Source organism: Eutrigla gurnardus (assembly GCF_963514095.1).
Source record: "Eutrigla gurnardus genome assembly, chromosome: 8".
Lineage (NCBI taxonomy): Eukaryota > Metazoa > Chordata > Actinopteri > Perciformes > Triglidae > Eutrigla > Eutrigla gurnardus.
The window spans coordinates 3,892,406-3,898,773 of NC_139922.1; the positions used below are offsets into that span (position 1 = coordinate 3,892,406).

Below are 6,368 nucleotides of genomic sequence, written 5' to 3' on the forward strand. Positions count from 1 at the left end.
TGCTTTCTATTGTCAGTCCCCTTAGCCTCCAGTATCCCAATCTCTTCCTAGCTTTCCCTATCACGTCAGGCCAATTGCTCCTCTCACCCCCTTCGCCATCAAATTTTACCCCGAGTATCTTTATGTCAGTCCGTGTCACAGTCAGTGGGAGTCCTGTAGTCTCGGTCACTGTCCACGGTCCGTAAAACTTTGCTTACGTCTTATCACGATTCAGTCTAGCTCCAGAGGCCCGTCCATACCAGTCCGTCAAGTCCATGGTCCTGTTGACAGATAAAAGGTCATCCATGTATAAAAGACATTTAGTTACCATGCCCCCACTCCCTGGAATTGACACCCCATTGATCCATTTGTCCCTTCTCAAGATCTGTGCCAATGGTTCTACGCAGAAAACATAGAGGAGGGCAGATAGCGGACAACCCTGATGGACACCACAGCATATATTCACTGCATTTGTAAGCTGCCCATTTACGAGGATTTTGCTCTTAGTACTCTGGTAGAGCAATCCCACCCACGCTATGACCCTCATAGGAAACCCATTTTTTGCAGCACCTTAAATACACCCTAAAAAATCGAAAGTTGGGACAACTTACAATTTTAAGGCAACAAACTGCAATAGAATTTTAAGTTGGGAATGACAACTTAACTTTTTAAGTTCTGTTTTTGAGTTAGTAAAACTTTGAATTTCAAGTTCTATTAACTCAACCTGAAGTTGCAGTAACTCACAATCTTGAGTTAGGAAAACTGTAAAACCTTAGTCATCTTGACTTAAGTCTAAGTTGCAGTAACTCGTCATTTTGAGTTGAAACTACTTTAAATCCTTAGTCATCCTGACTTAAGTCTAAGTTACGGTAACTCGCAATTCTAAGTTAAGAAAACTTTGAAACCCAAGTCATCTCGACTTATGTTTACGTTGCGGTAACTTGACATTTTAAGTTGTGAATACTTTAAATCCTTAGTCATCTCGACCTCTCAAACTTGCAATAACTTTGAAATATGAAAACTTTAAAGCCATACTCATAACCCAACTTCAACCTGCAGTAACTCAATACATCATGCATGAAACAAATTACAGGGGCTATAATATCTGAATTCAAATCTTTTTTTATTGAACATGTCTTGCATGTCTCAAATGCTGTGCAAAAGCACAGAAGACCAATAGCTCACCCGATCAGGTGAAACAGTTGCTTTCTTAAAACATTGAAATATCAGCACGCGCTGTATTAAAATCCTTTGTATCGAGTGTCAACGACTCAAACATTTCGAAATCCAAACAGGAATGCATAATACAGCATTATATAACTGCTAACGTGCAAGATTCTTTAGGCACTTACAATAAGAGTTGGGTAGAAGGAAGGCATACCAATTTAAATGTAGAAACTGCTCTTCAAGAATCAAATTAAACTGAAGAGAAATTAACAAAATACCAGATAAAATCCTTCCAACTCAGTACCTTATGTGTCATAGATAGTGAGTGAGTGAGTGACTGGCGTGCGTGCGAGTGTATGTGTGACAGGAAGAGAAGAGATATATGGGGGACTGAGTAAAATAAGTAAATATACAAAAGGGCAGCATGAACATTAACAATTTAAAACATGCCCAACATTAGTTTGTTTTCAACAGTATTTGCAGCTCAACATTAGGTTCTGACACAGGGTTACAGAAGAAGTTTGTTTTTGAGGGATCTGACTCTTGCAGAGAGATCTGTCCCCAGCTCCAAGAAGAGCTTTTGAAACATTTCAAATGTGTATCGCAGTTCCTTGGGAAACTGGATGTTCAGGGCGTATATCAGCCCAAAGAGCAACGCAAGGGCCGTTGGCAGGTCAGGGAGGTCTTGCAAGACGATTTGTTCTTCTAAAACCACAGCTACGTTTTGAAGTCTTGCAGGAGCGGAACTTTGATCCTCCATCACCGAAAGTATCCCCACAATGAGACCCCTTGTCTTCTCCTCCTCTGGGTCAGTATCCTTGTGATGACAGACAAAAACAAATGTATGATTAATAAATGAAACAAAAGGTTTGTCTTTAAATTCCTATGGCTCAGAATAAGCTCTTACTCTCAAATAACTATACAAAAAAGATTACATTTATTTTACTTTGAGACACTTATGTTAAAAAACAGAACATTTCCATCTCATATGTAAGTAAATTCCAGACTGAATAAAGTAATAGCCAACGAAGTACATCTTTTTACGACACTTAATGCATTGACATAAAGAGGGCAAGGAGAACATTGGAATGGATCAACTGGATGAAAATAAAGGGCAGAGAGGTTAAAGTCAATAACAGAATAAACATTATGATCCAAGCAATCTATTTTAAAATATAGCAACAGTATAATCCAAGTGACGGTTGCTACTAATGACCACTCACCAGACAATTCCTGAACAGCTTCTCGTGACTCTCACGGAGAAATAAAGGGAGGCCCTTCAAAGCTGCGGTCTGTCTGTGTGCTGTTATGTAATTTGTCTTAAACACAAAGAGATGGATAAAAAACATTACTACAAAATCAAAGTAACATGTACTAAAGTAGAGAGCAAACAGGAAAACATCAATGGTGAGTTTATCTGATATATTTCGTCCAATTTCAAATTTAATCACACAATTTACTGTATAACTGAATGAAGCACACATGGATTAAGTATTGGCTTACAGCTGTTTTCTTTCACGTCCAATAAATTGTAGACACATGCAAGTCTAAGGGTTAATCATAACTTGTGATAAATATGTGTATAGCTTTTTGACTGCTACACGTGCCACTTTCTTCTCTAATAATTAATTAATTAAGTAATTACCCGATGGGTAAGTTTCCACAACATGCAACTTATTACTGCGCTTACTGCGCTTAATAAATATACCTGTTCATCCAGTCTTTCAAGAATGTCATCCATCTCGGGGAGAGAAGCTGCCCCCCTGGCCCGATAGAGTCTGAGAAGTCCTGGAGTGTGCTCACTAATGGCTCCTCTAAAGTCATCTAGTAGCTTCTTGTTGGTGATCCGATAGAATTCTTCCTTGATCTGTTTAATAAAGGAAGGACAGTAATTTCAATTTCAGCATTTTGATTATTTTCAAAGCAGGCCATCTCCCTTGCACTTCTGAGACCATAGGCTGTAGCTCCACAATCTCCTTGCTCCGCTGTTTATGTTCTGCTAGCTAGTGTGTGTGTGTTGCTTTGCAACAGTTCAGTCCCAGTCGCGGATCCATTTATGTTGGCGGTGCCAAATAAATAAATAATTAAATAAACAAAGAAATGTTAACTAATTAACGGTGCTTGTAGAACTGTTGTATAAAAGCAATATCACACTCGAGGTAGTGAATATCAGGTCAGACGCGACCGCAGCCTGGTGAGTCGTGACCGTCAGTCCAGCCGCCGAAAACACCCGCTCTGAGGGGACCGACGTTGCCGTGATGCACAAATACCTCCGTGCTAACTTGGCAAGTTGGGGGAACAACTTTCCATAATCCAACGACTAATCCAAGTGTATTACCATATCTATGGTAATACACTTGACTGTAGTACGGTCTACAGCTATGCGTAGAACGCCGCCGAAACTCCACCGGATGTTTGGAGATGACGTATCTCCCCTCATGTGCCGGCAAAATTACCTTGATAAGTTAACCGTTTTCCGTCTTGTCATCGTTGCTATTGAATTAAAAATGTCTATTTTTACTTAATTATTTACTTTACTTTTTTAATGCCTACTTTTTTCGCCGCTTTCTACGCATGGACATAATAACGACGTCTTTCTGGTGGTGTCGGGTCAGCCATCTCTTCTTCGTTCGTTAGCAGGCTCCGGTTGCATTGTGGGATAGCGTAGTGACCCCCACTGTTTACTGTGGCGGTAGTACGCATTCGGAAACGTTTTCCGTACTACACAATGCGCACTGAGCATTCGTCCCCCGTGTGGTAAAATGTTTAATTGCACACTGCATTAGTTTAATCGATGAAAAATGTACGTAATCGACGAAATTCTTATATAATATATATATAATAGGATAATATACGAAATTCAATTAGTTGATCGTAGATTAATCATGCCCATCCCTAACTCTGACTGTAACTCCCCCCCCCCCCCCCCACCCCCGACGTCTGCCCCTCTTATATACTATGGTGTGCCCGCATGCACGCCCGCCTGGCTGAATGGCTGAAAAGCACAACATGCCCCAGCGAAAACGCTAGTATTCATTAATATCCAATCACTGAAATACAACAACCACACAATAGAACACACAAACTAACCGTTGAATTAAGGCAGCTGTACAGGTCTCACACGCCGTAAAATCAGTTTTTTTTTTCCAATGGAGTCTGGTGACTTGGAGCTTAGCCACCAGACTTCATTGAAATTCTACGGCATGGAAAACCATCCTACAGCTTCCTTAATTTAACAGTTAGTTACACATGGCTAGAAGATATGTATATCTTGCAATAACGAGATATGTCTAGTAGAATACCGAGTGGCCTATTTGAACTTGCCGGTCTGAAAGGACTGCAGTGCCGTTCTCGCTCGACTGCGCTGTTTGCTGCTTGAACATACCGAGACAAGCACCGCATGCATCGTGCTAGCTTGCGATAAGCTAAAGCTAACGGCGACGGCGAGCATTATTTATTCTGTTTAGGGTCATACTATCGTCAGTGAAAATGCATACCATATCCACTTATTTATCATGTATTATATTCACATTCATGAAAAAAACTCACACTTCAAGTCTAATTGGAAAGAAGGTTAAAACTTGCCTGTGTTGTCTCCAGCCCTGACGAAAGACGACTCGTGGGAGTTCAGGTAACAAACCTCAACTCGGAAAGTTGGCTTTCCCGCATTTTACGACAAGGACATACGAGTTGGCAGAACTTTTTTACTTGTTGTGCACAGGTTGTGCATCCCAACTGAAGGAAATAAGTCGTGATAACTTACAAAATGCTGTTGAAACATAAAAAATGCATGGTTTGCTGGAATTACTTACATTTTTAAGTCAAATAGGAATCATTTATTTTTTTAAGTCTTAAAAACTTAAAATACTTTTTTAGGACAACAATATTAAGTTGGAGTTTTTACAGTGTAGGTACTGGTGTGAGACCCGATCAAAGGCTTTCTCAAAGTCTAAATTTAGCAATACAAGCCGAATGTCTCTGTCTCTCGCATAACAGATGGTGTCTCTGATCAGTATGAGGCTGTCGATGATCTTCCTCCCCGGGATGGCACAGGCTTGATCCGGTTGGATCACCTCCCCTAAAACCAGAGATAAACGAGTTGCTAAAAGTTTGCTAAAAAGTTTGCAGTCGCAGTCGCAGTTTGAAAGCGTTTTCGGTCTCTAGTTTTTCAGGTCAGTCTGGTCGTTTTTTTAAGAATTAAAGTGACTATCCCTACTCTAAAGCTCTCCGGTAACAGGTCCAGTTGGTCAAAGTCGTTAAAAACAGTCAGTAAGTCATTTGCAAGGATGTCCCAGAAGATCAGATAAAATTCCAGGGGAAGTCCGTCGTGACCTGGGGACTTCCCCTTCTTAAAATTTTTCAAATATTTATCTAACTCTAAAAGGGTAAAATCTTGGGTTAAAAGCACACTATCCTCCACCGTTTTATCAACATGTTTTAAAACCTGCTCTGTGATGTCATTTTCTATATCTTTTTCTGTATATAAATTACTGTAAAATGTTTCCACCGTTTCATTTAGTTCCTTTGTGTTAGCAGTAAAAACCCCATCTTCTTTTTTCAGACTTTTTTTTTAAAACCCTTCCTTTACGGGTTATTTTCTTAAAAAAGTAGCGTGTGCATTTTTCCCCTTCTTTGATTTCTCTTTTCTTGCTTCTCAGAATTATTCCCCAACTCTTAATTTCTTCTATGTCCGACATTTCCTTTTTGGAAACACTGTTCAAAAGTATGCCCAATTTCTCTACATTTCCCACAGAGTTTTGTCACATGCTTCTGCCAGGTGCCCAAGCTCACCACACTTGCGGCAGAGCTTGGGCATGCCCTGGAAGTGAATGTAGCCCCTGTTCTCACCAAGGACTACCATGGATGGGAGATGCCTCAGGCCCTGATACCCCTGAGGGTCTTGCCATTGCTGTATGGGGACCCTCCACAGTGCAATATCTACCCAGCAACATGCAAATATCTGCAGCATTCACCATTTCATTGAACATTCTAACAACCACCACTCTCATGGAGTTGTCAGTTAGTTTCTCCATATTGAATGCCAAAAACTGGGTCTTAACCTTTTCAAACCGTTGCCAAAACTCATGTAACACAGCTGCAGAAACAAAACTAAAATCAAATCCCTTATTGAAGGAGAGAGTCAAAACACAATTTATCTCCTTGGGGTAAAAGCCAAGGGCCTTTTGAATTAGCTTCCTGGAGAAGTCCAGTCTGGACATCTC

At 40.4% G+C, this 6,368-nt stretch overlaps 1 long non-coding RNA gene across 1 annotated transcript; it reads right to left on the bottom strand.

Moving 5' to 3' along the window:
• Positions 1-1,755: 1,755 nt before the first annotated feature.
• Positions 1,756-2,996, bottom strand: LOC311017333. The gene is made up of 3 exons (XR_014597622.1): positions 2,855-2,996; positions 2,370-2,465; positions 1,756-1,963 (listed from the first exon to the last, which is right to left on the bottom strand). It is a non-coding gene; the product is annotated as an uncharacterized lncRNA (long non-coding RNA).
• Positions 2,997-6,368: the final 3,372 nt, after the last annotated feature.